The sequence below is a fragment of the Oncorhynchus mykiss genome, chromosome 26 (assembly GCF_057628025.1).
Source record: "Oncorhynchus mykiss isolate SJ-2025 chromosome 26, ASM5762802v1, whole genome shotgun sequence".
In the NCBI taxonomy this organism is placed as follows: Eukaryota; Metazoa; Chordata; class Actinopteri; order Salmoniformes; family Salmonidae; genus Oncorhynchus; species Oncorhynchus mykiss.
In genome coordinates, this window is record NC_143047.1 from 6,945,660 (window position 1) to 6,956,564 (window position 10,905).

The window sequence follows — 10,905 nt, forward strand, 5'->3', positions numbered from 1 at the left end:
AAAAAACACACAAAATAGTACAATTGGTTAGGATCCCGTAAAAGGGCAGCCATCCCCTCCAGAGCAATTCTTATTATTACATTTCAACTCACATGATCATTACGCACATGATGCATGGTGGGTGTGGAAACAATTAAATTATCTTTTGTGCATAATCAATCCTAATTAATCACAGAGGAACATATGGTCATAAAGGATTATATGCATACAAATGGTTTCAAGTTAAAACCTAGGCAACAGTCCAATATATTATGTTGTAAACTATTTTCGGATCAAAGCGTAGTCAACAAAGCGGTGAATTGGGAGCTTAAAGAGTGTGGGGGCCTTCTTGTTCTTTACAATGCACATTCATATACTTGCACAGACACACAGTGCATACACATACACGCACGCAGGAATGCGCACGCCCACACGTGCGCACACACACACACTGGATATTTATGATGAACTATGATGGAATTGGAATGCATTCAACTTAGATCATTTAAGGCTATATTCAATGATAGTCACTGCCCTGTGACAATGTCCTCCATCTGTCTCTGTTGGGCCACCGCAAACATTCAGAGAACACACACCCACTAGAAAAGTGGATGCGTCACAATATTGATCCTTATTGGCCTTCTCAATGTTGTGTATTCAGATGCTGCACATAATGAATTTGCTATGGCCTATTTGTCCAGTTGGTCCATCTGCACAAATGGAGAGGTCTCCGATACATCAGAAAGAAGTGTGACCACTTCAACTGTGACCCCTTGGTTTGGTCTGTTGTGGACATGCCCAAATTCCTTATCTGTCGTGGTTAGAGCACTGGTGGACCCAGCAGTCCCAGATAGCAACACACCAATGACTCGAGACCATTCCCAGACCTTTATAAGACCACAAGAGTCTTCAACTTTTGATGCGTTCAAAAGTTTGCAATTTATGACCAATATTTGAAAAGGCAGAGCTAAAACATTAGTACTTATCACGTTCCAGGTGCAGTGTCGAAGTAACAAAAGTTTATTACTAGTACAGGGGCAGGCAAAATGACAGGTCAAGGGTAGGCAGAGGTCAGTAATCCAGATAGGGTTCAAAAGGTACAGAACGGCAGGCAGACTCAGGGTCAGAGCAGGCAGGGGTCAATAATGCAGTGTGGTGTGGCAAGGTACAGAACGGCAGGCAGACTCAGGGTAGGCAGAGTGGTCAAAAACTAGGAAACAGGAACTAGAACAGACAGGAGCAAGGGGGAAAACACGGGTAGGTTTTACAAAACAAAATGAACTTGCAACAGACAACACAGGTATAAATACACAGGGGATATTGGGGAAGATTAGCGACTGGAGACAAGCACAAAGACAGGTGAAACAGATCAGGGTGTGACAGTACTGACCAACAATGCTCAAATATTCTGGCAGACCCAGCCCTAGCTGTTGGTGTCCTTCAAATGAAAGCTACCATCTTTGTTGTTCTTTGATTTGACCCTGATAATAGGTCAAACAAGACAGTGATAGAGAGAGGAAGATAGAGAGCAAAGAAAGAAGAGAGAGAGAAAAAAGTTGGCGGAAAAAATAAGAAAGACAATGAGAGTGAAGCTGATGACGAGGCACATAAAGGTTGGTAGGATTGAGGGCTAAAGGGTAGAGAAGGAGGAGATGGGGGTGTATAGGAGGAGAGGAGGGGTAGATGGGGAGGGTCACTCAGGCTCTATTCAAATCCTAAAACAACACAGAACAGAATGATAGACTCCTCAGGATTGTTTGTCCCGCACCCTTAGCTACACATGAGCAGGCTGTCACAGGTACCGGAGGGGTGTGTGTGTGTGTGTGTGTGTGTGTGTGTGTGTGTGTGTGTGTGTGTGTGTGTGTGTGTGTGTGTGTGTGTGTGAGACAGAGAAAGACAGGGGGCTGTTTTAGAGATAAAGGCCCTCTAGCCTTATGGTTGATTGCCCCGCTATAGACACTCACTCACTGGTGGTGAAAACTCTCACTCTTCCCACTCCACACACTATACCCACCCCCTATCCCTACCACCACCCTCCAATCTCCCTCACTCTGAATTCTACGGGGCTTTGAACATACACACGCCAGAAGAGGCTGGTGGGAGGAGCTATAGGAGCACGGGTTCATTGTAATGGCTGGAAATGGATTGAATGGAAGGGAGTCAAACGTGGATGACATTTGTTTGACGTGTTTGATACCGGTCCATTTGTGGAAGGGAGCTAAACAGCCTCACGAACACACTCAGGCATGCAAAGATTGACTGCAACTGTGTCAAGAATTTAATTTAATTTACGAACGGTTCATCGCGTCGTCTTTATTGGCTCTCACATAAATTGAAAAACGATAAAGTGACTTTCAGAGACTAATGGCTAAACGAGGAAATTAAGGGTGCAGCCTAGTGGTTAATAAGAGCGTTGATCCAGTAACTGAAAGGTCAGTGGTTTGAATCCCTCGGCCAACTAGGTGAAAAATGTGTCAATGTGCTCTTGAGCAAGGCACTTAAAGCCTAATTGCTCCTGTAAAGTTGCTCTGGATAAGAGCATCTGCTAAATGTAATGTAAATGAAGAAACTGTGCTTAAATGCATGCAACTAGAAGTGACAGTCAAACAAAAACAGAAATTGACAAACCTTTTATGAAAGGGAGATTCAATTAGTCAACAGATGAATGAATGTGATTGATACATGCTCTTTGCCCTCGTTCCTTTCTTCCTTCCCTTCTGTTCACATGCAAAACCCAGGCCTTAGTATTTGTTGCTGGTCTTAGTTTAGCATGGGTAACCATTAACCTGCCTGTATAAAGACCCTAGTCAGCCTTGTTGTGTCAGCAGAGAAGTCATGAAGCTCAGATAATGTGCTGAACTGACATCAGCTCTCTCTCTCTCTCTCTCTCTCTCTCTCTCTCTCTCTCTCTCTCTCTCTCTCTCTCTCTCAGATATACAGATAGGCTGCCAACGTTAACTGTACTGTTAAAGCTCTGTCCTTTTTGCGAGTTTGATAATAATCGTGATATTATTACCCTAACTGAAAATATATGGCCTCTAAACAAAAGCTCAAAGTTGGAACATTGTTTTTTGATACATTCTCTTGGGATCCAATTTCCATTTCTTTCTAGACACTTTAAAATACACTACCCTTTTTGGCATTTCAGCGTGGATAATTGGGTAATATTTGGTTGAGACATTGATCATTGACATTGACTCAAAAAGACAGCCAAAAGTTAGTTGAATTACTGATGTGTTTTCACTATGATTTCAACCATCTGAAAGCACAACCAAATTCCAATGGGGAAAACAATGTTTGATTTTTGGTTTAGTTGTCTCCTAAATGTCTATCAATGCGCTTTCAACCATTTTAAAAGCACAGCAGTTCAAATGGGAATGCAATGTCCGATATTTTGTTTATTGATACAACAGATGAATGTGATATCACTGTTCTTCATCTAATAGCAAAACCAAGTGACCTGGTTTGCAGTTGAGACTACATTAGAATGACGTTCGAGATTCTGCACGGATTACTACAACAGTTGTGAAGACCTCCACAGACCCGTGATGACCCTAGGCATGCTATCTTGAACATCTGATTACATAAGTAGACATTTATAGCTACGGTAACCTCAATGTGGCCATTGATGTGTCATTTTAACGTTGAAGGTTAATTCCATTCTTTAACTTTTTAACTTTTGGTTGAGTTGGAGACATAAATCCCACATATAAGTTAATAGTCTATTTATTGTCTTTCAAAAGTGATATTTTTTATTTAACCAGGCAAGTCAGTTAAGAACAAGTTCTTATTTACAATGACGGCCTACCGGGGAACAGTGGGTTAACTGCCTTGTTCAGGGGCAGAAAGACAGATTTTTACCTTGTCAGCTCAGGGATTCAGTCCAGCGACCTTTCAGTTACTGGCCCAACGCTCTAACCACTAGGCTACCTGCTGAATTGTGTTTGGTTGTCAGCACAACCAAATATCAACATTTGAAGGAGATTTACCTTCTGCCTGGATAGTCCCATCTGTGCCACTGATTTAGTCTGTATGGCTTTAATTCCAGTTTGTCTACAAATGAATAAATGATATGTCAACCAAAAAATAAAAGTGAAAGAATGGGACTAAATCAAATCAAACTTTAAAATGCACTTTAAATTAAGTTTGATTTCATTTAGTCCTATTCTTTAACTTTGATTTGTTTGGTTGAGATGGAGATGTGAATCCAGCATATCAATTATTCATTGGTAGACAAACTGGAATTAAAGCTGGACTAAGTCAGTGGTACTTATGGAACTATACAAAAAGAAGATGCATCTCCTTTAAATGTTGATATTTGGTTGCGTTGACAACCAAACACAATTCAATATCACTAAATATTACATTTTAAATCAACCAGAGCTTAAAACCCATAGGCCTGTCGTATGGTCTATTTTTTGCTACATTTTGGGTTTGAATTCAAACAATTGCTGTTGATTACTTTGCAAATGCTATTATAGGCCTAAATAGCATCAAAAATGGTCGATAAATATGGTCACTTTCATTTGCTCTATTAAACCTACCCTTTGGAATGACTTTGACAGCAACAGTGAATATATTTAGTTTTTAAGTGGAGATTGCCCAACAGCCATTCTCACGATAGCACGTTGGTAATAGTCTGTAACAAATGGCATAGCTCAACAGGGCTGGGCTTGGTTATAACCTTGGATGGGAGACAATTGGTTAGCTGCAGAGAAATCAATTCTTCTGCTTTTTTTTCTGATAATGGATATAACGTTTAAAATTGGACGTTGTTTTAACGGTACAATTCAACATGTGTTTATTCAAGGTTTGTCTATGTTAAAAGTTAGTTACCATGATGACGTAATCCTGTGGTTGAAATTTTACCTCAGTGGGTAGTCACTAGTACAGAGGAGATTAGTGAAGTCGAACAGTCAGTCAATGGATCCCCCTCCTCTGTTTCCTGCTCTCTCTGCTCCCTGTAAAGACCTGGGCGGTGGATGATCGTCCCACAGAAGGATTTGATTGACACTGTCTGTCATAGGCAATGAACTACACTCTATTTCCACATACACACACACACACACACACCATTCTATTTCAACACCACAGCCAACGTGTGGATAAAGAAAATTATGAAAATGAGGTGGAATCTTTTTATCCCAGTTTTGGAATGTTATTCTTTCCTGTTTTGTGTTTTGCGACATTTGAAAACCTTTACTCCCCTTGCACTGTAAACAACTTTTACCTTAGAATCGGAATATTGGATTTCTCTGACTTCTAAAAATGACTCTCCTCTCTCCTGTTCTTAATCTATTGCCAATCTGATTCAGCTCTACCATGGAGGCACCAAGTGTCGGCCATGTCTATTCCACCGAGACCAGGAGCCATATCCAAAAGCATCTCAGAGTAGGAATGCTGATCCTAGATCAGCACTCCTATTCTGAGACTGTGTGGATATGGCCCTGAACTTGGAGCAGTTAAACAGCAGTCTTTTCTCTATATCCCGACAGTCCCTGGACCTTAGAGAGCTCTTAGCTAGACTAGATCTAGGACCAGTTGAAACTGTATGAGGGCTTGAGCCACAAGCTGTTGCCCCTTCTGCTCCAAGTGTAAAGGTCCGTGCTCATGGTTAGAGCTTTTGTGTGCATATTTAGATTAATTAGGCATTGGCATTTCTCTGCCATATATGAATGAAATGATCAAATTAATTGACGGAGCATCGTTTTCCTGCAAAGGAAGAGCCAGTGGCCTGTGTGGTCTAGCAGTTAGAACCATGGACCTGGGAACACGGCCTAGACTACCAGCGTTATCATGGCTTCCAATCCGATCTATGCCCCTTCTGACTCAAAACCTCTACGACCTTTTCACTTCTCATTTCAACTGTATATATATTATATATACTATATATATATTTCACCCCAAATTCTATTGTTCCTAGTTTTGCTTAATACGCATTGCTTTACTGCTTTCAGGAACTTAAAATCTGCTTTCAACAACAGATCCTTAAAAATACTTCAGTGCCCTCTTTACACCCCTCGCTCTCACCTCTGTTTCAATCATCTCGCACACTTGTCTTGAACTAAGGCTAAATTCATTTTCATTGAGAAGAAGAAGTGCCTTAATTCAAATTGAGTTTCCATCATTCTCCCTTTAAATCCCCCTCTTCACTCCTCTTTTCACCCCATCCCTTCTCCTCTTCTCTCCTCCTCTGTCCTCTCCAGCAGACAGACGTGGAATCGTTGACGTGCTCTCCAAGACCTTTGCTTGTTTGCCAGCCTATAGAGAGACTCCATTAGATACAATGGCTTTGCAAAATAAAGGAGAGACAGTCCTAATTAAATCAATCTAGGCAGGCTCTCGCTCTCGTTTTCCTCTTTATCTCTTTCTTTTTCTCTCTTTCTCTGTCTGTCTGGGCTAATCCGGGCCTCCTCTCATCCTCCCTTAGCATTTGAAAAAAATTGACAACTGACCAGGGAAGGATGAGTGTTTTCACCAGAGTGCTCCCCTCGAGAAGCTACTTCTTGCTAATTAACTGGTTGTCTTTGTCACTGCGTGCTGTGCGTGTGTATGAAGGGGTCAGTCTGACAGGGATTGAATGAAGCCCTCTTATTTGGCAACTAATTCTCAATCTTGAGCATTTCTCTTCTCTCCTCTTTTGTTGGACACATAGGTTTCTAAGGTTTTCATATTTGACATTTTTCAACGACGTGGTCCGAGCAGTGGGCAGGCCATAAAACACATACAGAATGTTCTGATACACAACACATCTCTGGGATTAGAGATAACAACAGATACCGCCATGTCTCTGGATGAAGGGTGTATTCACATGGGAAAGAAACACACACACACACACACCTTTACAAGGGACACCATTTTTTGAGACCTTTTTTTTAATACATAATATTTCCGCCGTCATTCCCTACGACCAAAATAATACCCTGGTGAAAATACGATGGCAAGTAAACAACCCACCTCTACTGTCTGTTCTATTGGCGAATGTACAATCACTGGAGAACAAACGGGACCAGCTCCGTTCCGAGACGATCCTATCAATGGGATCTGAAGAACTGTCATATGTTTCTCAGAAACTTGGCTGATCAAGGACATGGATAATATTCTAGCTGGTTTTTCTATGCATCGGCAGAACCCGAACGGCAGTGTCGGGCTGGCAGATGTCAGGTGTTTCTTTGTTAACAACAGCTGGTACACGGTCTCTAATATTAAAGAAGTCTTGAGGTTCTGCTCATCTGAGTTAGAATGCCTCATGATAAGCTGTACCATTCTACTTACCACCACAAAACGATGTTGGCCCAAAGACCGCACGCAACAAGCTGTATAAGGCAATAAGCACACACAAAAAATAATCATCCAGAGGTGGTGCTGCTAGTGGCCGGTGATTTCAATGCAGGACAACTCAAATCCGCCTTAAATAATTTCTCTCAGCATGTGACCTGTGCAATTAGTGGCAAAACAAAAATCAAAATCAACTTTACTACACACAGAGAGGCATACAAAGCTTTTCCTTGACCTCCATTTGGCAAATCTGACCATAACTCTATCCTCCTGATTCCTGTTTACAAGCAAAAACTCAAACAGGAAGTACCAGTGATGCGCTCGATATGTAAGTGGTCCGATAAAGCGAATGCTAAGCTACAGGACTGTTTCGGTAGCACAGGCTGGAATATGTTCCGGGACTGATCCGATGGCATTGAGGTGTTTGCAACATCAGTCACCGGCCTCATTAATAAGTGCAATGACGACGTCGTCCCCACAGTGACCGTGTGTACATACCCCAACCAGAATCCATGGATTACAGTCTAACATCCGCACTGATCTAAAGGCTAGAGCTGCCGTTTTCAATGAGCAGGGCACTAATCCGGATGCTTATAAGACATCCCACTACGCCTTCCCGATTACCATCAAACAGGCAAAGCGTCAATACAGCACTAAGACCGAATCCTACTACACCAGCTGTGACGCTCGTATGATGTGGCATGGCTTGCAAACTATCACGGATTACAAAGGGAAACCTAGCCGCGAGCTTCCCAGCGACGCGAGCCTACCAGATAAGCTAAATTCCTTGTTTAATGCAATATTCAAGCTGAAACTAGTGCAGTACTGGTAAGAGATATGATAAGAGACCATTTAGTTGTGTTTCTATGCTTGCTTCGAAGCATGCAACAGTTCACCATGCGTGAGAGCACCAGCCAGTCCAAACGACTGTGTGATCACGCTCTCCATAGCCGATATGAGTAAGACCTTTAAACAGGTCAAAATTCCCAATGCCACAGGGCCAGAAGGATTACCAGGACACGTACTCACCGCATGCACTGACCAGCCGGCATTTTTTTTGTTGTTGTTGTTTTTTTGTTGACTTTTTCTCCCCAATTTCGTGGTATCCAATTGTTAGTAGCTACTATCTTGTCTCATCGCTACAACTCCAGTACGGGCTCGGGAGAGACGAAGGTTGAAAGCCATGCGTCCTCCGATACACAACCCAACCAAGCCGCACTGCTTCTTAACACAGCGCGCATCCAACCCTGAAGCCAGCCGCACCAATGTGTTGGAGGAAACACCGTGCACCTGGCAACCTTGGTTAGTGCGCACTGCGCCCGGCCCGAAACAGGAGTCGCTGGTGCGCGATGAGACAAGGATATCCCTACCGGCCAAGCCCTCCCTAACCCGGACGACGCTAGGCCAATTGTGCGTTGCCCCACGGACCTCCCGGTCGCGGCCGGTTACGACAGAGCCTGGGCGCGAACCCAGAGTCTCTGGTGGCACAGCTGGCACTGCAGTACAGCGCCCTTAACCACTGCGCCACCCGGGAGGCCCCCAGCCGGCAATTTTTAACCTCTCCTTGACCCAATCTGTAATTCCTACATGTTTCAAGCAGATCACCATAGTCCCTTTGTACAAGAACTCCAAGGTAACCTGTCTAAATAACTATCGCCCGGTAACACTCACATCTGTAGCCATGAAATTACTTGAAAAGGCTGGTCATGGCTCAGATCAACACCATCATCCCAGACACCCTTGACCCATTCCAATTCGGATACCGCCCCAACAGATCCACAGATCCACAGCACATGATTCCAACTCCATCATTTAGTTTGCAGACGACACAACGGTGGTAGGCCTGATCACCGACTACGATGAGACTACCTATAGGCAAAAGGTCAGAGACATGGCAGTGTGGTGTGGGGACAACAACCTCTCCCTCAACAAGACAAAGGAGCTGATTGTGGACTACAGGAAACGGAGGGCCGAGCACTCCCCCATTCACATTGACAGGGCTGTAGTGGAGCGGGTTGAGAGCTTCAAGTCCCTCGGCGTCCACATCACTAAGGATCTATCAAGGTCCAAATACACCAACACAGTCGCGAAGAAGGCACGACAATGCCTCTTCTCCCTCAGGAGGCTGGAAATAATTGGTATGGACCCTCAGATCCTTAAAAAGTTCTACAGCTGCCCCAATGAGAGCCTTTTAACTGGCTGCATCACCACTTGATATGATAATTGCTTGGCATTCGACCGTAGGGTGCTACAGGGGGTAGTGCGGACAGCCCAGTACATCATTGGAGCCATTCAGGACCCTATACCAGGCGATGTCAGAGGAAGGCCCTAAAAATTTACTCTAGCCACCCAAGTCATAGAGTATTCTCTCTTGAACCAACAGAACCCTGAACAACTTCTACTCCCAAGTCATAAGACTGCTAAAAAGTTAGTCCGGGTAGCTATCTGATTAACTATTTAACAATCTACATGGACCCTTTTTGTGCTGGCTTTTTGACTCATCACATACGCTGCTGCTACTGTTTATTATCTGTCACTTTATTGCTAGTTACAGTGGGGCAAAAAAGTATTTAGTCAGCCACCAATTGTGCAAGTTCTCCCACTTAAAAAGATGAGAGAGGCCTGTAATTTTCATCATAGGTACACTTCAACTATGACAGACAAAATGAGAAAAAAAATCCAGAAAATCACATTGTAGGATTTTTTATTAATTTATTTGCAAATTATGGTGGAAAATAATTATTTGGTCACCTACAAACAAGCAAGATTTCTGGCTCTCACAGACCTGTTGTAACGGTTTTCTTGTGGTGAAGTAGAGGCGGACCAAAATGCAGCGTGATGGTTATTCATGTTTCTTTAATAAAGACTCTATACATGAATAAACTAACAAAACAATAAATGTGCGAAAACCTAAACAGTCCTATCTGGTGCAAACACAGAGACAGGAACAATCACCCACAAACACACAGTGAAACCCAGGCTACCTAAATATGGTTCCCAATCAGAGACAATGACTAACACCTGCCTCTGATTGAGAACCATATCAGGCCAAACATAGAACTAGACAAACTAGACATGTAACATAGAATGCCCACTCAGATCACACCCTGACAAACCAAAACATAGAAACATACAAAGCAAACTATGGTCAGGGTGTGACACCTGTAACTTCTTCTTTAAGAGGCTCCTCTGTCCTCCACTCGTTACCTGTATTAATGGCACCTGTTTGAACCTGTTATCAGTATAAAATACACCTGTCCACAACCTCAAACAGTCACATTCCAAACTCCACTATGGCCAAGACCAAAGAGCTGTCAAAGGACACCAGAAACAAAATTGTAGATCTGCACCAGGCTGGGAAGACTGAATCTGCAATAGGTAAGCAGCTTGGTTTGAAGAAATCAACTGTGGGAGCAATTATTAGGAAATGGAAGACATACAAGACCACTGATAATCTCCCTCGATCTGGGGCTCCACGCAAGACCCCTGTGGGGTCAAAATGATCACAAAAGCGGTGAGCAAAAATCCCAGAACCACACGGGGGGACCTAGTGAATGACCTGCAGAGAACTGGGACCAAAGTAACAAAACCTACCATCAGTAATACACTACGCCGCCAGAGACTCAAATCCTGCAGTGCCAGACGTGT